This window comes from Buteo buteo, chromosome 12 (assembly GCF_964188355.1).
Source record: "Buteo buteo chromosome 12, bButBut1.hap1.1, whole genome shotgun sequence".
NCBI lineage: Eukaryota > Metazoa > Chordata > Aves > Accipitriformes > Accipitridae > Buteo > Buteo buteo.
This window is the reverse complement of record NC_134182.1, coordinates 20,352,281-20,375,093: the sequence shown is the minus strand read 5'-3', so window position 1 is coordinate 20,375,093 and position 22,813 is coordinate 20,352,281. Positions and strand designations below refer to the sequence as shown.

The window sequence follows — 22,813 nt, the reverse complement described above, 5'->3', positions numbered from 1 at the left end:
TCCCTGAAACGGGGAGGTGGTAAAATTTCGAGTGAAAAATCGCATAGAGGCAAGATGTTTTAAACAATTAAAACAGAAATTGTTCACGCATGCAGAAAGCTACAGTATATAGCATCCAGTCAGAGCAGCCAATGTTTTTAATTTTTGTTCCCTTAAGTTGTGGAGGTAGGTTTTTTGTTTGTTTTTTTTAAAGTGATGATCTGAATTATAAAGAAAAATATAAATTCTGTTGATCAGCTTTAGAAATTACAGCCTGGTTATGATCCTGTTATCTTTTCTGGATTGTCTTGTGGGGTCGGCCTGGATAAAGAATGGGAGGGAAAGTGTGGAATCTCTTGACAGAAATGTCACTTCTGTAATGGTGTGGGAGGTGAGGAAGAACTCTCACTCATTGTTGATCAAGTTGCAGGCTAGAGTTAGACATCTGATATGGGAACGTGTCCTTTGTATCCAGCACAGATGTGTAGCAGAGGTTGGAGATCTATAAGCTAAATAATAAGACCTGTAAACCCTAATGACTGAACTGCATATTGTCAAGTAGTTTGGGGAAAGGGGGAGGGACATGTTCAGGCAGGCATACAGCTTTCTTCATAGAAATCCCAATACCACTATTGGTACAGGAATCTGATAATTGTGCCATATTCTACCCATATATAACAAAGAGTCAAATATATACAAGAGATATAACAGACTGGCCTTACCTTTGTGTGTGTATACTTGCTTTTGCATATCCTGGTGCATATAATAATATTCTGCTGCTTTGTGGAGTAGGAATTTGGATTTCCTTGAATCACAGGCTTTAAAAGGGACGAAGACATTATTTAACTAGTGCAGTTCTATTGTGAGTAGAGAAGGATCAGAGCTGTCAAGTTCCCATCTGATACAACGCCTATTAGAACTTGATGTTTCTGTTGTGACTTGGGGCTTTGGTTGTGCCTTGAAAAACAAGATGTTTCTACCTGGCTTTATTCCTGTTAGTTACAAATCACTTGCAGTGGACTGGAAAGATTTGCAGGTTCTGAGTCCTCTAATGTGAGACATGCTGGGCAAAGCAGATTAAAAGAACTGAATGAGCATATGGAATGCAGTCATTCAGACTCCCAATTATTATACCTCATTGAAAATTTTAGACTGGTACTACCTCTGCTGAATCAGTAGAGTATGTGAGCAGAACTCAACTTTCTTACTTGCAAGAGACAGTTAAACAGTTATTGTGAGGCAGTGCATCCTCAGGATATTAGTAGCTTTTCAGGAAAAAAATAGCCATTTCTTTATACTCCTTATGGTTCATTAGACATCCAGGTATGAATGGCCCTTTGAAATGATTTACTGGATCAGAGGAAAGATTTCCCTTTTCAGTTCATCTCTGAACTAGCAGGCACTAGTCAAATGTCTGACTGCTGCTTCAGTAACTTATTGAGGAATCTCTTTCATTTTCCTACAAGCAGACTATTTGATGGGATTGCTCAGCTGTCTCCCATGTGTTGTGCAGGACATGCTGGATCCCTGGGCAGTGGAGCAAGTTCATTGAGAATGATAGAGCTATCAGACATCCTGAGACACATTTGACCCTAACAGATGCTTGTCTTGGTAGGAGGCTAATTTATTCACTGAAAGTATGTCTCCTCCCCTGTCACTGATGTTCAGCTAAGCTCGTATCAGTTGCATCTCCCATATATTTAATGTGACTGCATGACATGTTTAATATGGTAATTGAAGTGATTTCAGTTCAGTTCTCCTACTTGCCTATATTTCAAATTAAAGTCTTTGCTTCAGAAATGGAAAAGACAGTTTGATGTGCCTGATCCTATTTTTACTGTGTTGTTTGGAAATTCATTTTAGTATGTGTTTTATTTTGCTCCTGTGTGTTTTTCTTTGAGTTACTTTGTACCTGAGAGTCCACACTGTAAGTCTGTCCGTGGCTGACGTTGAGGTCATACAGTTTACTCCTGCAGAGTCTCCAAAACATTAGCTTAATTTGACATATGTGTGTGATATTTAAAATGTGAAGAAATCCTCCACCTATATTTATGCCAAACTAAAGAAACAGAGCTTCCTTGAGTAGCTTTTTTCATTAGAGACCGCTCTTTTTACCTGCCAGTAGATAACTTATGATGTCGACAGTGCTATAAATTCTGTGCCTGTCATTGGAGTGCTTGTCTACTACTCGCTTACGTTGACAGTAACTGCTGAGTGAGTCTAGCCAGAGCAAGACTTATGGTTACTCAACAAATTACTGGCAGTTCGTTTTTTAATATTATTAGTTTTGGTCATTGTTTAGTAGAGCTTCTTGTTCTTATTGTCAATTCTTCTTTGAGCAACTTATCATAATCTACTTAATGAAGCCTACTGCAAAATCCTTTCTCTAAGAATGTTTCTGAATGATACCACAGGTTATGAAGGCTTGTGATGCTCACATAGCTGAGATGAATCTGTCCTTATTCTCTGTTGTAGGTAAAGCTCTTTTTGCTTTATATAACAGCAGCAGGGTCCCCAATTAAAACCTCAGTTTCATATCAAAGACTCCCTGTGCTGTAGTAACCTGCCTTGTTCTTTGAGAACAGATTTCATAGATGATTTTTCACACTGAACAGTGATAGATGTGGTGTTATCTCTGATTTATTTGCCTGTCTCTACTTTTGCAGTCATTTGGAATGCCACATTTTCCATTACACAAGGGATATGTTTATCAGTATAAGTGGAGACCTCTCAAGTCATCCTGTGCAACATCAAAAAATGTTGACTTGCAAAGAAGATGAAGGAAAGCAAATAAGATTTAATAGCTCTGAAGGTGGAGATGGAAAGGAATTATTGCAGGAATAAGTTCCCCAAAGAATAATTTCAGTGGAGTAGATAGCTGTATGCAGCTAGTCCTAACTCTTCCAGACAGACTACATCAGATCTGCCAATACTCATGTGCATGAGCATCCTCTGAGGAATTAATTTATTTACATCTTCAAATATGTACAGCTGTCATCTTGTGTCTGAGACACTTGATGACTGAGCTGTTCCTTTTTCTTATCTGTAGTTCCAAAGTTCTTTTCTTAACCAGATTCATCAGAATCCTTGGAAAACTTCAATCTCTCTTTAATCTCAATCCATTATTGAAAGTATTACTTCTTAAATGTAAAAAATAATGAACAAGAAGTCTTTAAAAAACTCTTAGGCACTCAATGAGTTTAATTATACTTACAAAAACATGATAGTGACCTAATATATCATTAAATAATCACATTCAAATACTGTACTGACCTTGCCAGCCACTAAATCAAAGCAATGGTGCAATCCCTTTTGTTTGCTACACCTTGAAACCTCTGAAGTAATCTTCTGAGCACTTAGCAAAAGTATGTATCAAGCTGATGTGTTTTGGAGCATGAAATAGGGGAAAGAGGTAGGAATTTCTAGGTTCCTACGACTGAAAAAGGCCCTGCTGAGATTCCCCCCTTCCTTTTTTATAATCAGATAAGCACAAGAGACCATGAATTGTAAAGGTCCCATATGAGAAGAAAAGACAAAGTGGCAGCTGGCAGTGTTGTTATTTAGTACAGGCTGCACTTCTCAGTGCATTCATTGGAAAGGATAAGTTTTGTACTCAGGGCTGTTGCTTACCATCTTGTCAAATTGTCCTTTGTGGGGCGGGGGGGAGGTAACTGATTCACAGTGTAACTGCTGACTTTTAAAGTGGAGCATAGAGCAAAAGCAGTTATGAAGCCTTCGTCTGCATTTTTAGTTTCCTGCTCTCATGCATTGTTCTATATGAGAAACTTGACATGGTGAGAAATGCGGATGATCAGAAGAACCATCAAATAATGAACTGTCTTTTATGCCATGTGGTGTATAACGCAATAGCTAGGTGCAACAGGTAGGCCAAGGGCACCGTTTGTAATTGCTGTTCCTAGTTCTTTTCACTTGTGCTTCACTTTTTTTTTTTAAATGGGCATTCTGTCATTTAGCCAATATGATGTGTTAGCCAGATTGTGTGTCTAGCTCTGCAGCCTCTTTATAGATGTATCAGGACCTGCAACTTTACCTACAACTGGCATGATCATATAGCTGTGTTTATTTTGAAATCCACAGAAAGTACATGGAGAAACACTGTAATTTCATTTCTCCAAGAGAATCTTTTCCAGCAGCTGATGAAACCCAAGCTCATATCAGATGAAGAGTTCTTGTATTATCATTTTCAGTTAATTAAAAAAATAAACCCCAAATCCCTTATAGTAGCAGTTTTATAAATACTATGTGTGCGCATGCGCATGTATGTGCATGCCTACACTAGTGCTTCACTCTCGTGTTGACAGCTTGTGCCTTTGACTGAAGGCTAGGCATTATCATACACTTTCAGGTACAGGATTTGGTGGTGCAGGGATACAGGGGACGGATGGAGGATTTAGTTTTGGTTTGTTTGGTTTTTTTTTTAATAGATCTTACTGCAGCTGAAACAGACCCAAAATAAAGTAAAAGCTTCAGTGTTTGCATCAAAATGGTAATTTTTTTGTTGTGTGTTTTTTTGTTTGTTTTTTTTTTTTTTAAAGAAAATATGCTAAAGGCTCAATTTTATCTTCTGGTAGGCAAACAAAACATTTTTCTGGCTATTTGGTACATTACTAAAATGAAGAGTAACTTGATTAGCACACACAAATTTGGCACATTTAAAAGGCAGGAAGCTGGGTTTGCTTGAATAGAAAGGTGCACTGACAGCTGGGGCTGAACTACATCTTAGCACCCACATCTTTCTATTGAGTGCAGATCCCCATAACCTGAAGGATTATTATCTTTCAAAAATCTTGAACAGCTTTACCGGTGAGTTGGATTTCTTTTGTTTCCATTTTAGGAGGGAAAAATTAATTTACTTTGGGTGAAAGCTGTTAAACTGACAGTCCTGGAAGACCACAGTCCCATTGATCAGCCACAGAACAAGCGACGCCTTGGGCCATGGCTGAGCCAGCTTCCCCAGGGCCGCTCTCTAGCTGTGTGTCTTGGTCCAGTCAGAGGATCAAAACTGAAGTTCAGCATCTTTCTGTTCAACTTCATTTTTTTGGGGGGCAGCATTGTCAGATTGCCAACAAGGGGCTGACTAGTTAGATTTGGGATGGCTTCTTCTGTAATATGTTTAGGTTATGCCCACAGATGTCCTTGTGATCTTTTTGTTTCAAGTGACAAATAATACTGTGGCAAACTTGCTCACTTATCGAGACAGCCTTGATGAATTCATTTCACATGAGCAGCCATCAAATGGGAGTGGTTTTTGTTCGTTATCCAGAATGGATTCAGCCTAGTGACCTGGTGGAAGGACATACTGTATTCCATTACCAGCCCTGTGAATCATTCAATCGCCTGATGCCCTTTTTCAGTACTCCAGTTGGGTTACACAAATCCTGTGTTTTTAGGCTCTGCATTCTTTTGCCTGATTCAGAGGCCCTTTGGAAAGTTGCATGTGGGCATTTGCATTAAGCTCATCTAGAAGTCAAAGACTGTGAACTGCAGATGCTTCCTTTCAGACTGGAAGGTAGGACAGAAGGACTCTATGACAGTGGCACAGAAGTTGTGGTAACTTTAGCACAGACTAAACTTTTGGGCAGGATATTGTATTTAAAAAAGAGATACTGTTTTTAAACATTATGCAAACTTTGTATTTTCATGTTTGTATGTATGTCTTCTTCCCTTTTTCCTGAGATTTAAAGAATAACTGTCTTTTAATCATATTCTCTAGGAAAAAAAATGTTTCATTTCTGTCTATAGAGCACTTGATCATAAAAGTATGTATTTGTACTGGAAGCTGGTTTTCACTCTTTGTGTGGGTTATTTTTAATTACACATTACTCGGGTTATAGAGTGAAACTTGGCCAGGTAGTTCAAACTTCCTGTTTCTTGTTCATTTTACTAACAGTTCTTTCATCATATAATACTGTACAGCATTTGGGTTGGAAGCCCTTCAGGGATTTTTTATATTGAACAACCTTTTTTTTTTTTTTTTTTGCTTAACAAAATACCCAAGAACAAATTATGAGTTCTTGATGTTAGGTTTTAGTCAATAATGTTGTGCTTTTGACAACCACCCAGTGCCATGCTTAAGGTGGCTGACTTGTAGGTGAAATTAAAATGGAAAAATGAAAATGTACTCCAGCCAAGTTATTTTTCCCTGTTTCATTTATCTTTTCAAGACACCATTAGCTGGAAAGAAGGCAACTACTGCAGAGCTTTGACTTTGAGTACAATAGAGAGAAAACAAGAGAGTGTGACTGTCAGGGTTTGGAGAGTTATACTCATGCTTCCTACTTTGACTTCCTTCATGTCCCACGGCCCAGACAGTCAAAATAGCTCAGAGTTACATTTTCAGTTTCTCAGCCTGAGAACCAACTGACATGAACAGTCAGACATTTAATGTGCAAAATTATTTAGGAAAACATAGCATCTCGTACCTCAGCAATATTTGAACTCTCTTGAAAGTCTTGTCTCTCATCTTTACTCGGCAGTTAACAGAAGTCTTTCCATATTTCAGAAAGATTTGCTAATCTGCACAGGGTGCTGTAAGATGCTTTATTAAGAGAAACTTTTTTAATGCCGTTGCATGTTTTAATGTTATTTTTGGGGGAATCAGTAAATTAAGTAAATTTTTAGAAGGAAAAAAAAAAAACCCAAACCCTACAACTTAAAGGTTGGATTGGAAAAACAGCCATAATGCAAGTACCCTGTACTTAATTTACAAACCACTTTGACTCTAAAAAAAATGCTAGACCAATGGGGGACCAGTGCATCATTCTCAGCACTCAAAATTTGTTGCAGGACAGCACTCACAGGGAGCTGGTGGGTTACCAATTATGTCTAGTGACTCTGCTTCTGAGGACCAGTTTGTATAGGGCACAGCTGAAAACCCACTGAAACAAACCAGCAGCACCGAAAGAACTTTCTGCATTAAAAATTTATGTTCTCTTCTGCTTCCTCAAATGTGAGAGATCAGATCTGGTAAACATTCTTGGTGTGTGTGGACAGGGTTAGCTAGCTACTGCTATACAACAGTATGTAGTAACCAATGTGTAGTTAAGAATATATGTTTGGATGAATCATGGTATATGGATACATGTAGGTATGAGTGATCATTGCTTTGTAGTTGTACAGTTTGAAGTGCCTTAGGTGGATTTGATTCTATACATGGCTGCTTGTGTGGAAGGGATATACATGAAGTTATCATGCTACTTGGTTTATTGAGCCCTTTATCGCAGTGTCTGAAACTGTGATTTGTTATGCTGTGATATGATCCAAAATAGAACCACAGCTTACTGTAGCGGGTTCTTTCAATCCTCTGGGAATGTTTGTCTGGCTTAAATGCATGAAACTGAAATGTGTAATACAGAGCTGCAGCTTATAGATCAACACTGACTCCATTTGTGGGGATGAATGAATACCTCATGTTTGATGTGCTACGGGAGAGTTCACAGATGACTTCTTATGTTACAGTACTATTATTTTTCATGCTTTTTCAGCTTTATGTGTTTTGCTTTTTCTTCTGTGTTTAGAATAGGATGGTATTATCCTGGGCTTTTCAATATAGAAATAGAATGTGAAAAGAGTTCTCCCTGCTGACTCTTTTTAGCGGTTTCAGAAGCTTCTTTACAGTAAAATTTCAGTCAAGTCTGAAAAAGACAGGTGATTGTTTCTATACCCATCCACACATTTCACAACTATAAACCTTCTTTTTTTAACTCAGATTGTTCCTGAATGATTTGCTGGTTTAATTTTCTTACTTATCTGCCCCTTTTTACAGTTCCTTTGACAGCTTTAACCCCTGCATCCAGGTCTGTGAAGGTAACTTCTCACAGTGTAGTCTAACGATTGCATGATAGGTGGGAGAGTTCACCTTCATACTGTTCTTTGCAGGTGGTGATAGATATAGAGAGCTTTATTCCTAATACAGTCTTCCCTTATGATCCAAAGTTTTACCTGAAAATACTGAAGTTCCTACAGGTAGATAAATTCCACTCAGAAAACCCCTGTAAATTTGCTTAATAAGAAAGCAGACACCCTTATACTAGCTGCCCTGCTAATATTTTGGTTCTGTTGCACCTCATCTCTGGATTTTATTTATTTATCCTGTCTGGGCTTAGCAGAGGATGAGGTGTGCAAGACTGAAAGAGACCTCCTGAGTCACGGAGTACAGCGTTTCTGTAATTGCAGGAAATTATGTTGCAGTATTCCCTTCATAAATTTATCAATCTCTATCTCAAAATTAAATGGCTTTTGCTCCTGTTGCTTCCTATTGGGAAGCCATTCAAGAATCTCACTCCTCTGATGTTTAGAAATCTGCTTCTAATTTCCAAACTAAACTTGTTCGTAGCCAGTTCATGCCTATTTGGTTTTGTGCCAATACTGGTCTCTAACATTAATAGCTCTTCCCCTTTCTTATAATCCTGTGATCTGAGATGGTTCTTGACTTTCTCTCACTCTGTTTTTCCCTAGGAAAGTAAGATAATTAAAATTGTGCTTCTCTTCACTATGTTCTTCATTACCAGTGTCATTGTGCCTTAGTTTGATAAACTCTTTAGTCTTGAGAGCTTTTTAGTCTTTCCAGTCAGTTCTCAGACAGACAGAAGCAGGAAAAGGCGAGTGTTCGCATTTTCCTAGATAGGCAGAGAGTATGTGTAACTTTCTGGTAACTCTGGGGCCAGGAAGGTGAGGTAGGGAGGAGGAGAAAATGGCCTGCATGTTTTTGCATCTGTAAAAAGCTTTCACTGGGGACTTTGTGAAGAATGACTTGGGTCTGAGGATCTGGTGCCTGGCATAGGCAAAGGCGTTGATCCAGCTCTTTCATCTAGTCCAGCTCTCCCATCCCTCTGTAAAAACCTGCTTGAAATGAGCCAGCTGATAAAAATTTTTCAGGGAATGCAGCTCGCAAATGAGTTTTTGAGGGCAACTTTCCAGCTGTTTCCTCAGAAGGAATGAGGCAAGCGGCTCCCAGAGCCCCAGACAAATGCCTGGGATCTTTCTTCTTTGGAGTGCATGGAGAGTCCCTGAGAAGAGCTGAGAGTCCGGGGGCTGATAGAGAGATGAAGCCAAAGGCCTCTAGTGGGAACCTCCTGCTGTCAGGATCCCACGCTAAGCCGCAGTTGAGGGCGGGCATGGAGGGGAGAGAGAGCTGAGTAAGGTTTGCTGTGACCTTGATACATTCCCATGCAGCTTCCCTCTCTGGGCAGTGCTCAATGGCATGATTTACAAGATTCCTCAAACGTCCTTAAACTCAGTAGAAAAAAATGTATAGTCCATTCAGCATGCTACTGTACTTTATACTATACTTACCAGGATGCTATTGATCTTAAAATGATACGATTAAGGTTGATGACTCTCTTATAAAACAGCTTTTTATTTAACAGAGTGTATCAAACCCAGGACTTTTTGCAGGGAAGTACCAGTCTCCGTCAAACTGTCTGAGGTTTAGGGTGGAATTTGGGGGCAGAAGAACAAAGGGTGGAGAGGAGGGAGAACCAAAACAAAAGACCTGGCTCCTGGATTAGAGCAGATGGTGGGTGGTAGGTAGGTAGGTAGAGCGGATGGTGTGAGAATGGTGGGACTTCTGTTTGGATCCATCACTTTAAGGTGAATACAGTGGTTCTGAGCTCTTCTGAAGTTGGTGTCTGTATTTTTCTGTGTATGCTGAGTTATTTTTGATTAACAAAGAAATTAAAACACTTTTTTTTTTTAGTTTTTTTCCCCCATGACGCAAAGGCAGGGAAAAAAGTATTTCTCACACAGTTCTAAGTAGAGCTACTACATTCCAGGAAAAAGGTGTTGCAATATATTTTTAAAATTCAGCAGGACTATAGCTAGGATAGCTCTACCCAAGCAGTTTTTCTTCTATACCCTGTTTTATTGTCTCCACTGCTCCTGTCGTTAAGAAGTATGCACACACAGATATGGCAGCTTGCTGCACCGTGTGCTGTTTGTATTCCCTCTCTGCAGGGAGCTTACCAAGTAAGATAGCTCTGGAATCCTCCTGGAATGAAGGTGCACAGGACTGGTGCAAAAGAATATCTGGGACTTGTTCACTGATCAGTAATTCAAAGTAATTATTGTATCTCTTCTCCAACAGATCTATTTAAACAGTCTTAATCATTCATTGCATGAGGTGCTGATGCTCTGATGATCATAAGTAAATACATTTTAAAATGCCCTTGTTTGACTGTATGCAAAGAAGCAGAACCAGTCTCTTTTCTCTTCCATCCTAATGATCTCCATCAGGAAGTCTAAGCTTACAGGTAAAGTATGTTTCTAGTCAGTGCCAGCATGGACTGAGTAGAACTAGCTGGAGGTGCCCTGCGCCTAGTAGATTTTTCAGAACTCAGCATACTCTTCTGTTTTACAACAAGCCCTTGTAGTCACTCATTGGTTCTTTGTTTGTTTATAAAATATGAATGGTAATGATTGGCCCTATTTATGTAAGAAAAATAAGCTGGTTGAAAATGTTTCCATTTTTTGACTCAGAGTATATCCTTATGCTCTGATTGCATTTTGTGATGGTCTCCCAAGATGAAGAAGAAGTGACATTAATTGTACTATAATTGTACTTCTCATTGAAAATGTGTGACAGAAGTGGGAGAGGATGCCTGACTGGGCTCCCCGTGTTTACCCAGGCACTCCTTCTCCCATGGAGGTAATGCAAGTTTCATACAGCTCCCATGGTTCAGTCCAGAAGGCACAGTGAGGACTCTCTGAGCCCTGTGTGCAGGCAATAGGTGCTGAAGGAGTTCTCGGGACACTAAAAAACAGGAGGGTCCCTATGCTTTTGGTGCTTGGTCAGTACTCGCAAGGACTTAGGAGGCTGAAGTTCAGCTGCCCAACCAAATGTGGCTTCCTGGGGACTCTAATCAATAGAGTCAATAAACAGTTCCTCGCTGTTCTCTCTTTTTTTGGCTCCTCACTTTTTGCACAGAAACTGAAGAGGGTCATGACAAGCAAAGTTGCTCTTTGAGTCCTGCTGATGATTCTTGTTAGAGTTCCTTGGTCAGGATTAGTTGTACTTTCTCCCTCCAGAATCCTAAGGAGAAGATTCATACAAGACAGGCAGAACCAGAAATAAATGTACTTTTAAAAGGCAATATGATGTCCATAGAAGGAAACAAAAGGCTGGATTCAGCTTGCAGGAATGACAAAATTCTTTGCTTTTACCTTCTGCCCCGCTCCCTGCCCCCCCCGGCAAATGTGATATTGAATACATTTAACAGGTTCTAACTATGAGGGCCTGATGCTAAGCATTCGTCTTGTGTTTTCTTTAATTTCTTAGTAAACATATACATTTATGATACACTGCCCATACTGTGCATGGTACTGTAAGGCTCACTTGCAAATGCTGCTCAGTCATTTGTCTGCAGCTCACAGTTGCCATTCATTCAGAAGGCCAAGGCAAATGACCAAAGTTATCCTTTTCCAATTGGGCAACACTTCCAGGAAGAAAAGACATACCTGAAAGCTCCTAGGCATCGGCAGCACTAATGCTGGGGAAAGGGAAGTCTCTTTCCAAAAGTAATGCAATAGGTGGTTTACGCAATGATATGAAGAAGAAGGGTAGTCCGGTCTGAGTAGAAAACAGATACTTTTTAATGAAAGAGGTCCCCATATAATAAAAGTTTTTTGTTGTGGGTTTTTTTGTTGTTGTTGTTGTTGGTGGTTTTTTATAGGTTTTTTTTCAACCATCTAGCTCTTAGTACATAGCCTTGACATAGCCTGAACAAGAACCCGATGGTTTGTTTGAAAAGAACATCATCTCCATTCACCAAATCAAGACATAGTGCTTTAACTTGAAAATCCAGTTAAATAGTCAAAAGACAGTATTATGAAAGATTCATTGTTAAAGAGGTTTTCAGTTACAATGATGTTTTTAGTAGCACTGTTTTTAGACTGGGTTGGGTGGGGTTTTTTTGGGGGGGCTCTTTGATATTAGCAACCTGAGATTTAGTTTCCAGGTAATTTTCGTCCTTCTGTTCAATGGGATATCTTTCCATTCTGAATAAGGACCTTTTGCTAAAATGTTGTTGTCCATGACCTTCTTGTTATCTTTCCCCATTCTGTGTTTGAGATCTATTCAGGGGAACTTTATGCACAGCTGACTGCTTGGTCACTTCTGACATGCTTCCTGGTAACAACACCAAAGGCATTTAATGTTTGTAATATAAAAGGCAGGATTGCCCTTGACTTATTGACAGCAGTCAATGCCAAGACTGGAGTCAGAATGGACACAGCTGTTACCAGGTGTGGCGTAGGAAAAATCTCTTGGTGGATCTTATGCAGGACTTTATTTAATGTGCGCTCTATAAAGATTATTCCTCTGAAACACAATTGAATTTCACAGTTAGGTGGGAAATGGACTGGATGTATATTCATGGTGACTAAGGAAAGAGTTGGCTGTCAAACAAAGCTGGCCAAAATCTGGTTCTACCGATATGCTTTAGAGCTTTGCCACTGACTTTGCTCTGATTATTTGCTATGCAAGATGGAAGTTTAGCTGTTTCAAGATTATTATCTTGATCAATTATGTGAGTCTGACGTTCAGACCTTGCTTTTGCTTGAAAATATTTCCACAAGTAACCTTGAGCTTGCTGTATGTGCTTAATACATAAGACAAAAATCCAATATACATAGACAGCATTGTTAAGTTAACTGACTTTAGGGTAGGCACTATTTTGATTTTTCTTGTGAAGTAGGAATATTGGTAATTCTGGAAATGAACATGTTGCCATTTTAACATTGTGCAGATGGGTACAATTTCTTTAATTAAGTTCTCTCATAATCAGCACGTAGTTCTGCCTCTGATCTTTTTTTTACTCATTACCAAGTCTTAATTTGTATAAAGTTTCCTTTTTAAGTGGTTTTAAATGGAGTTCAGCTTTTCTGAGGCAGGCTGCAGTGCCACTTTCTGGGCAATGTTTACTGGGTCTTTTCTTTATCAGCATGAACTATACCCTGCCCAACCTGTCTGAACATAGTCCCGTTCTGGGTGTGTTCTGTAACCAGAGAAGTGAAAATTGATGGTACTTTACCCTTTCTTACAAATGAGTAAATATCTCTTAGTGGCATCTCTGAGCCCAACCTGAAAAAAAAAAAAAAAAAATCTGTCTTATCCCAGTTCCTTTGAACAGCCCAAAGGAGATCTTCTTTCTTCCCTCCTGTTTTAACTTCAAACATAATTATAATTTAATTACGAACACGTTCTTTTATGAGGACAGAGATAATGGTGAGTAACAGATGGTACTCCAGTCTTACCTTTCCAAAGCAACTTGCAGAAGAAACTACATATTACTGCAATCTAGTCATTCCTCAAGAGAATAGCAGAGGGACTTGGAAAGGCTGACTTGCTGATTGTGTTCTTGGCTTTGGGATGATGTAGGAGGGAATATAGTTTACCAGTTAGAGCAGATAATGGGTGACTTGGATTTCTAGTTCATTAAGTATATCCTCTGTGCTTGTCTGTGTGGTATGGAAGAGCAGTGTGTGATTCTGAAGACTGACTCGCTGCCTAACTTTGGTGAATCACCTAACTATTCTGGGTGGGATCCAGACCTCATCAGAGTTGTTGCCAGCACCCTTATTTTGATTTCTCTGAAAGTCTGTTCTTTCTCATTCATCAAGATGAATTTCTATGTAATCATGTTTTTGGGGGCTAGATTTTTATCAGTCAGTCATCTTGGCCCTACATGTCACAGATGCATGTGGTATTTTCAAAAATTTGACAGTCTGTTAATATTTGTTTCTCTGTCTCTCTTTCTCTCCTTGCAAGAGTGGGTAGGCTTAAAGTAATGGACTCAATCCATTGAATTAGGCAGAGTCCCTAGGATGAAAGAAATATAATACAGCCATAGAAATGGTGAATTAGTTTGAAAGCTCCCTTCCTAATTAAAAAGGGTGAAATCCACCTCTCACATTTTTTTTATGTGACTGTAAGATTGTGTGTTTAGGTGAGGAGATTCAAATTGTTCCATGGAAAACTTATCCTCACTTTTATCCTGGATGGATACACCTGTGCATATGCACATATACACACACATAGAGATACACAAGCTCTCCCTCATTACAGTTCATGTACAGTTAGCCAACGTCTTCAAATCATGCTGTACAGGAATGTGTTTCTCCCACATTTCCCTGCCCACCTTAGCTAGAGCTTAAGTGGCTGAGTTGTCTAAAATGAAACTTTCAGAGCGCTTAAAATATATTCCTTGTTTTTTGACATCTTTAAAAAAAAGAAAAAAAAAACCAAAAAACAGAAAAGCTTCCATAAACCCCAGTGTCTCAGTGTTACTTTTTCCTCCTTCACTTTTTTTATTTTTCATCTGTCAGGTTGATGGAATTGGTGCATGGAGTGTGTAGAAGTGACCCAGGCAGACCTTTCATTTCTCCATTGGCTTCATTGGTCCCATTTCCATGGACTTAAGTTTCATTTAAAGTGTCTTTGCCTTCTCTGTTGTTTCCAAAAATCTTGAACTAGATTTTTCCCTTGTCATGTCGCAGGCATCGTTTTGCCTATATGGCATTTTTGCCTTTAGCTACCCTCTGCTGAAGTTTCACAGGCATCAAATTTCCTGCCAGGTAGTGGGAGAAGGGTCTTTGAGAGCTCTACTTCTGAGCAGCACCACAACCTTCTCAGATAACTGTGCTTCATATTCATCTCATGTGTTTTTTTCCCTGGACTCTTACCTCTTGAGTTCCATATTTATCTGGTCCTGACTGACTCTGCCTGTCATTACCTTATGGTTTGTCTTTTGTCTTTGGTCTCATTCTCTACTTTCAGCTGTCTGTTATTTTCCAGTGGTTTTCTTTCATCTGAACTTGAATAGTTACTGATTTTTGCTTTTCCACATTTAACCTTCTGATTGGGCCCTCTTGATGTATTTGTCCTCCCAGAATTTTTGGCTCTGGTTAGTCTTCCATTATCACCTTTCTTCCTTTTCTTCTCCATTTGACATTTTCCCCAGCTTATGCTTATCTGTTTGTGCATTCAGGCTTCCTATCTCAACCTTCCATGTAGAGGAATAGTATAGATTTTCTAGAAGTTCATTCTTCCATAGGAAGAAAATACCCCTTCACATGTCACCTTTAAGACAGTCTAAGGCAGTCTGTGTTACAATAGCTGAGATATATCACTGCTTTGATGTCCCACCAAGAATGAGTTTGAATAACAAAATGCTTCTGAGAGCCTCACTCGAGTGGATGAATTTACAAAGCTTGATGATTTAAACAGGCACTTGGTCTAGTGAACATTGCTGTAACATAAAAAGTAATCTTACCCTTGGCCATTAACTTTTCATCCTGAAGTACTTTACAAACAACCAATTAATCTGGTGACACGGCACTTCTCTGTGAAATGATGTTACTGCCACTGTACAGAGGCAACACAAGTTGATTCTGTGCCGTGATGTTTACAGTACTGAATACCTTACAGTCTCCTTTTCTTTCATCTCTAACCTTTAGCATGTGTGTTAGCTGATGGTGAAATGAAGTTATGGAAAACAACAGCAACTTACCAGTGTAGTATTTCTGCACCACTGTTTAGAACAGGAAATGCATGATGCACACAGACAGACCTGAGCTAACTTTAGACTGGGAAGCTTAGAAATTGGTGGCAGTAAAGCTGCAGTGTCTTGAACTTGAGCACGTTAGCCACCTGTGCAAGTAACCTGACTTCTAAGCAGGCTTAGATAGCTTCTACAAAAGGCTCTGCTGTGATCCCTCAGTGCTGTTTTACCCAAGAAACCTAAATTAAAGTTAGAATTCCATGGCTTCATGTGCCACAACCAGACCTTTTATTAAAGCTAGAAATAACCATAATTTCTCATATAGCAAGTGGGTTTAAAAATACCTCACTGTCCTCTTTGGGGGACATATTTCATATGTCTGTCTTCATATTTCCTTGCTTTCACTCTGCATGAAGAGTATCTTGTTCTTCCTGTACTTTCAGTTCCTCTGTGTACCTGTACCTGTGCACCTCTTTGTACCATGAAGCTTCAGAGACATGAAGGAGTACGGTCAACTGTGGCATAACTCCATTGCATTAGCCTAGCTAGCATTCACCGACACTGACCCCTTCATGTAATGACTCCATCTGCCTCAGCTTCTCTGTTGACATAGCAGGAAACGCATGGAGGAGCGTTAGAAGTAAGTCACTAGAGGTCAGCAGAACAAAGGTGTGTTGTGCATAAACTTCAGTGGTCTAGACTTAAAGACTGGCAATTGGAAAGCAAAAGATTAAATAACCATACCGCTTGTTTGGCTCCAGCTGTTCAATTAAAAATCATAGTAATGCAGATACTATTGTCCTGCAAGTAGAGAAACCAAAACCAATAGTGATAAAGCTGAAAGAGCATGGACATGAACACAGACGTAAATACCCAATCAGTCCTACGGTCACTGTGAAGTAACTTTTGTGTTACTACTTGACAAATATCACATTGAAATCCTAATAATGGTAAAAAATCAACTGCATATCTTTTTGGCAATCTTGGTCCATAGGTGGTTCTTCAGGAAGTAGAATCTAGGATGCACTCAGCTGGATACTGAACATCAGTTGGTTTAACCAAATCCTCAGCTGAGTGGTCCTAGACTCATGAAACAGCCCAGTTGGAAGGGACCTCAAAAATTCATCTGATCCAAATTATTATGGGAAAGGGAGCCTAGATAAGATTATCTAGCACCCTGTCCAATTGCATCTTGAAAACCTCCAGTGATGGGGACTCTACCACATCCTTGGGGAGGTTGTTCCAGTGATTGATTGTTCTCATTGTAAAAAATTTCTTTCTCATATCAGGATGAACAGGTCTTTTGTTTGTATTTAATGTCTGATTCTGGTAAACTTTAAGGATTACAAATGGGTCTCTAGACATGTTCTTTTCTTCTTCTGAATATCTTTATTCCTGTGCAGATTTTTTTTCTCTCTCTTTTTTTTTCTTTTCATCTCCCAGTACTAAGAAATCCTTCAAAAGACAAAAAATTCCTTAAACCTTTACCAAACTCCTGGGTGGTCAGAAGCTGCATTATTTTTTTTTTCTCTTCCCTTCTCTTCTCTCTGTTCTTCCTCCTTCCCTCTCTCCCCCATGATAGCAAAGATCATGAACAGCATATAACTGAACTGAGTGAAAGTGGAACAGTTTCAGCACATCTCTCTTCCCTAAACAGCGAAGGGTACTTTTGGAACTGGGTGGTCTACAAACATTCCCTTGATCCTGAAACCCGGTGCCTTTATACAGGACTTTAAATTCTTGGATGTTTTGTTATGTTGTTTGTCCATGGTTCTTGCAGTACTCACCAGTAACTGTGAAAATTTTGACCATCACCTTTACATTGTGCCTCTAACTTTACACTTTTAACAGTGAGAACACACTAATTAAGTTTTTCTAATATGGCTTTCATATCTTCTCTGGTGAAGCTGTTGCAAAGCTGCCATCCTCTGTAGAAGTGGCATGAAAGTGATGACATGGCAGGGAGACAGGCATTAAAAATAGCATGACCCAGGGATCATTCCCCTTCTCCTGTGGCATCAGAGCTTGAAAAATTGTCTGGATTACTTGCAGTACACAGGCTTCAGAATAAAACAGAGTTGTGCTCTTTAACTGAGCTCTGCTTAGAGGACAAAGCAAATGAAAGTGTTGCTTGTGTGATTGAGACCAATGCAGCAAGTCGGAAAATCTGATAAAACTGTTCTTGTATCTGGAGTTGCTCTCAATCTCTTGATAATAGGTTCTTTTCCTCTCTGTACATGTGGCTAAATGTATTTAGGAAAGAATATCTGTCATCAGTTTGCACCTTTATCTGAACATTTTGGTCGCACTTTAAACCTGATAAGTAGTTTCCAATAGCAGACCTGCAAGATTGGCATAGGTATTTATTTGGTGCATTTTGTTTCTCAGTGTTTGAAGCAATGCATAGTGTTTCTTTTTGCTTTCAGTCTGAGCCCCCCAAAACCCACTAAAAACTAACCCACCAAAACCATGTGGTTGGAAACAGTGTTGATTGATGAATAACTATCATCCTTTAGCTGGTTTGACAATGAGGAGTCATAGCTTCAGAGAACCCTTTCTTCCTAGGTTCCTCAGGGCATGCCAGTCTAATGTTAGGGTTGCCAGTCCAGGGCTTAAGACGTATCAATATTAGTGAGTGGTGTGGTTCTGTAACATTTGATTTCTACTGCGAGTTTCTTGCCTGTTCAGAGTTGATAGAGATGACAAAGTCATTGTCTCTTCCTGCTGCAGAACATTTGTTAGTGGGAATAATTTCTTGTCACTACAAAGCAAACCCAGCTTTTAATTCTCTGCCTGGAATTCCAGTGGCAACTGCTGAACACTGCTTTAATGCCTGGGGCTCCTGTTGTTCTGTTGGTGCGTTAGAAGTTGGAGGGACAGGATATGGATCCTGTGGCACAGCTTTGGGAAACTGGAAAAGATAGGTTCTGTGGCTTTATGGTCATTGCAAATCCTAGATTGGTAGCATTGAGCAGGCAGAGTAGCTGTTCACGTTTCAAATCCTTTGTTTCATTAGATGGTCTAGAATGCTCTAGAAAATAATTAATGTCTGTGAAGGAAGACACATCACAGAAAAGCACTGTTTGGGTTCCAATTGAAGCAGCCAGTGGCTTAATAGCATAGAGAAGCCATCCAAGACCGACAGTGTCACTTCAAAGCCTCAGTTGATGCTGTCATATACAGTGAAATGTACATAATTTCTTCCCTGTTTTTATCATAAATGACTGGATTGCATTATGAATGTCAGCAGTCCCAGGTTATTAATACAGTGCAGGAAAACTGGATAAGAGCCTGCAGAAGCCTCTGTCTTCTTCCACAGTCATCAAATGACCTCACCGTGGTTTTGACTCTGCTGGTGTTCACAGGAACACAGATTCCCAAGATTTCTCTTGGAGGATGGTTGTCCCACAATTAAAGCATCTACATATCTTTCAGGGTCTCAGTCATCATGGCTTAAGCCAATTTTGGTAAACTTGCCACTTTTCCTTCTTTAAAAAAAAAAAAGGAAGGGAAGAAAGCTATGTTCCTGGAATACACTATGACTTCATGTTGGCATGAGCTGCCAACATGCACATGGAATGGAAGAGCAGCAAGAAAAATGGCTTTTGCAGCTTGGGTGGTATTTTCTACATGAGAAACATCACTCTTTTCTAACTGCCAAGTTATTGCACTCAGGCTCTAAATCTGTGTTTTGCATGTAGAAAAGAGGTAAGAATTGCATGTGCGTGAACTTGTGTTTCTGCCTTCCTCCTGCCTGATCAACATGTATGCCTGAGTATGCGAATAAGCATGCAATCACACGTTTTTGTCTTGGGATACGTGAGCACGTGTTCATGCTCTTCATCATGGATCTGCAAGCTTCCTTGCATGATGCTGCGCATGCACATCATTGTACAAACCCACAATCACATCCAACTCTCTCTTATTCTAAACGGTGGGAACAAGCACTTTTTATTTTGAGCAGAAATCATGTATCTGGGACCATAAACATACTTTGATTATTTTTTTTTCTGTTTTTAAAAATCCTTACTCAGTTGCTGTGTTGTGAAATGTAGCTCTGTGAGAATCTCCTTACTGTGAAATATAAGGATTTTTATCTTTTTTTTCTGGTCAGCAGTGGGATTTTGTGACCTCCAGTTGATATCTGTACAGTACATCTTGTATGTGAGACAGCACAGTGCCTCCAGGAAATGCATTCTTTTGCAGTGGGCCATATGGGTAGCTTTGCATTTTTGTGATGAAGATGGGAAGATAAGGTTTGTTGCTTGCTCTTTTTGCTTTCTTAAAACTCTTTTATTGCATTTTGTCCCTGCACATAGTTGAGGCATCCTAAAAGCATGCCTGAGATAAAGCAGAGTTTAGCCCCTTAACCAGCATTTGCAACAGACTGCTAGATATTTTGTGACATGGCTCCCCTGTTTAGAAAGACTAGTTTTTTCATCTTGGCTATTGTTAAAAAAATTAATAGCAAACATACCAGCCTAACCTCAACTGGTAGGGAGTTGGAGACTGAAGTAGTTTTGAACCATACCTAAACTAAAACAAATATAAAAAAAACGAAGTAGTCTTCTATCCAAGTGCATGCAGGCACTTGTCCTGTGTTTCTGGCATGCAGACATCTTAGGATATCAACATGAAAATTATAGGCTTCTATTGCTTTAGATAAAGAAGTAACTTGGCTACTTACTTCTTCCTACTCAAACGAATCCAGGTGCTGGAGGAAGAGAAATGTTCCTGTGCTAAGCCATTATGTTTCAATAGGAAATGGGGAGCTTATGTGGAAACTTGGACAGCCTTCCTCAAACTCAGGGGAAGTAATTAGTACTGTAACAGTGCAGAAGGCTGTTTCTGGCCTGTATCTTACTACCAACTGTTGCTTAAAGATAGGCAAAAGGACTACTCCATAGCAGATGATATAGAAAGCATCATGGTATACCAACTTTGAGAGGAAAAAAATCCGAGACCTTTATTGCTGCTTCTAAAGTCTTCTTACCTAACAACCAGCTGCCCACCTTAAGCACACACCTGTGGAAGTTGGAGACCATTTTGTTCTTTGATCATTATTTCAGCCCCACGTCATCCTCCTTTCTTCGAATACATTCTTCACAGAGGAACTGCTGCCCCCAAACTAACAGTTGGTCTTAGTCTCCCACTTAAAGTTGACTGTGAATAAAACCTCAGTAAAAACCTTCTTTATTTCTGTATCCTTGCCCTCCCATCCATGTCCCAAATGGTATTTTGCTATTTTTCTCCTTACAGGAGCAGTGCTTAAATCTGTCTCTAGCTACTTGGAAAAATGAGCTTTCTATGGCTGCATTTTTTTCTTTTTTTTTTTTCTTCCCAATTTTATAAAGGAAATCTTTTCAAACTGTGCATGTAGTGAACACAGAAAACCAGAACTCGTAGTTCTCTAGGACATCTCTGTTTTCCTCATTGAGAGATTTTATTACAGTTGATAATCCAGGACATTTCTCAAGACATATTCACAAGTTACTTGTACAGCCAAATACAATGTTCTTCTCTGTGTTTTCTTTAACCCCTCCCTGGTTCCATTGTACCTTCTTTTCCTTCTGACTGCGGTGGGGCCCCGTATTTCAGACCTTGCATTGGCAGCGACTTCAACAGAAATCAATATTAAATTGGTACAGAAACAGCAAGGTTAGAAAGTCCTGTTACAGTAGCAAAGTGTAGCAGTTTAACAACTGTTGTGCCAAGGGGGACCAAATAATCATTTCAGCTGGAATCTCATCTCTAATGGAAGCCAATGTGTGCTCCCCTGCATTCCTTGCACAAGTAACTTGCCAGTTACAAGGATAACTGTCCCTGTTCTCAACTTCTGATCAACTTACATCTTGAAGAATAATGATTTTGGCAAGGAAAATAGAAAAGCATTATGCTGAGAAAAGGATGAGCTAAACTTCATGGTGTTACATCCTCTTCATCCTATACAAATCACACAGTTTAAGATTCCCATATTTCATACTTATTGGTAGAGAGAGTGTTTCTTGTCCTGTGTCCTGGAGCCATTCAACATAGTTCCAGTCTAAGGAAAACATTTCCCTTTTTTACTTTTTTTTTTTTTTTTCTCCCAAGTTAAGAGAGGTGGTGAAGAGGACATATTCTTCCTGACTCCTGTCAGAGGTTACATCCTGAAGGTTACAAATACAGTTTTTCATAGGCTTTTATTCTAGTTACAGTGTCTATCTCACATGTCTAGATATTCTTTTCCACTGTAGAACCATAGTGCATGCAGGATTTCTTTGGCCCTGGAAATACTTGTCTGTGGTGGAGATCACAGTTTGTACCACGCACAGTGGAGAAGCCTACCTGCTGTTTCTGAGAGAAGAGAGAAGAAACTACATCATTACTAAGTGAAAAAATGGTATTCAGAAGACTGGTACCAGAGTGCTTAGATTTGTTCAAAAGCAAAGTAGAGGAAGAGTCTATATCTTTCTCAGAACTTTGAACAGGGATTATGATCAGCCTGGAAAATGAGAAGAAACACCTGAACAGGACAAAAGGAAAGCCACTGGGTTCAAGTGGTGTCAATGGGAACAAATCATGGCATGATAAAAATTAGTGGGAATTGTCCCTGGTAGTTGGGTCTTAATGACTGTAGACAATTCTCAGTCAAGTTCTTTGCTCGTTTACATCTTGCATCCCACTGGAGGCCAAGGGCACCTTTGAAATACTAAGAAAATCCTGCTGAAGGCAGACATGTTTGTTCTTCTATGACTGCGCAAAGAATTTGGCCAGAGGCATCAAACTTGTAGCTGTTTCTTAGTTTTGTGGCAGTGTAGATGTTTTCTGGTTGCCTCAGTCACAAATACTTACTAGACTGGGAAAAAAATTATATTTGAGCAGGACTTCTACATGTTTTCCCTGCAACATTTGAGAGTCACAGCTATCTAGACCTGATAAACTGCAATCTGGTAATCTACCAGTGAACTGGACCTACCAGTGGATGTTTGCTAAGTTGTAGAAAGAATTCTTGTGGAGAAGCTTGTATCCTGCAGATTCAAGGTTGTGTTACATTTACGCAAAGGCAAGAGTCATTTTAGAAGCACTCAAGTACGATGAAATTTGTTGTAGTCTGGTGGTTTTTTTGTTTGTCTGGTGGTTTTTGTTTTGTTTTTGTTTTTTTCTTTCAGCTCACTGCTTCACCCCAATCTCCTGCCTCTGAAAGGAAAAAAAAAACCAAAAACACAACCCTGACTTGACTGCTTGGATCTTGTATCTCCTTTCACATTTACAAGCTGTAGTGCCTCACGCTAAAAGACTTGCGACTTTCTCTATAACTAAGCAGTCCTACCACA

The 22,813-nt window shown here is 39.5% G+C and overlaps 1 protein-coding gene across 2 annotated transcripts in view; it reads left to right on the top strand.

Moving 5' to 3' along the window:
• DAAM2 (dishevelled associated activator of morphogenesis 2) overlaps window positions 1-22,813 on the top strand; it is a 209,919-nt gene that overhangs the window by 27,911 nt on the left and 159,195 nt on the right. The window lies entirely within an intron of this gene.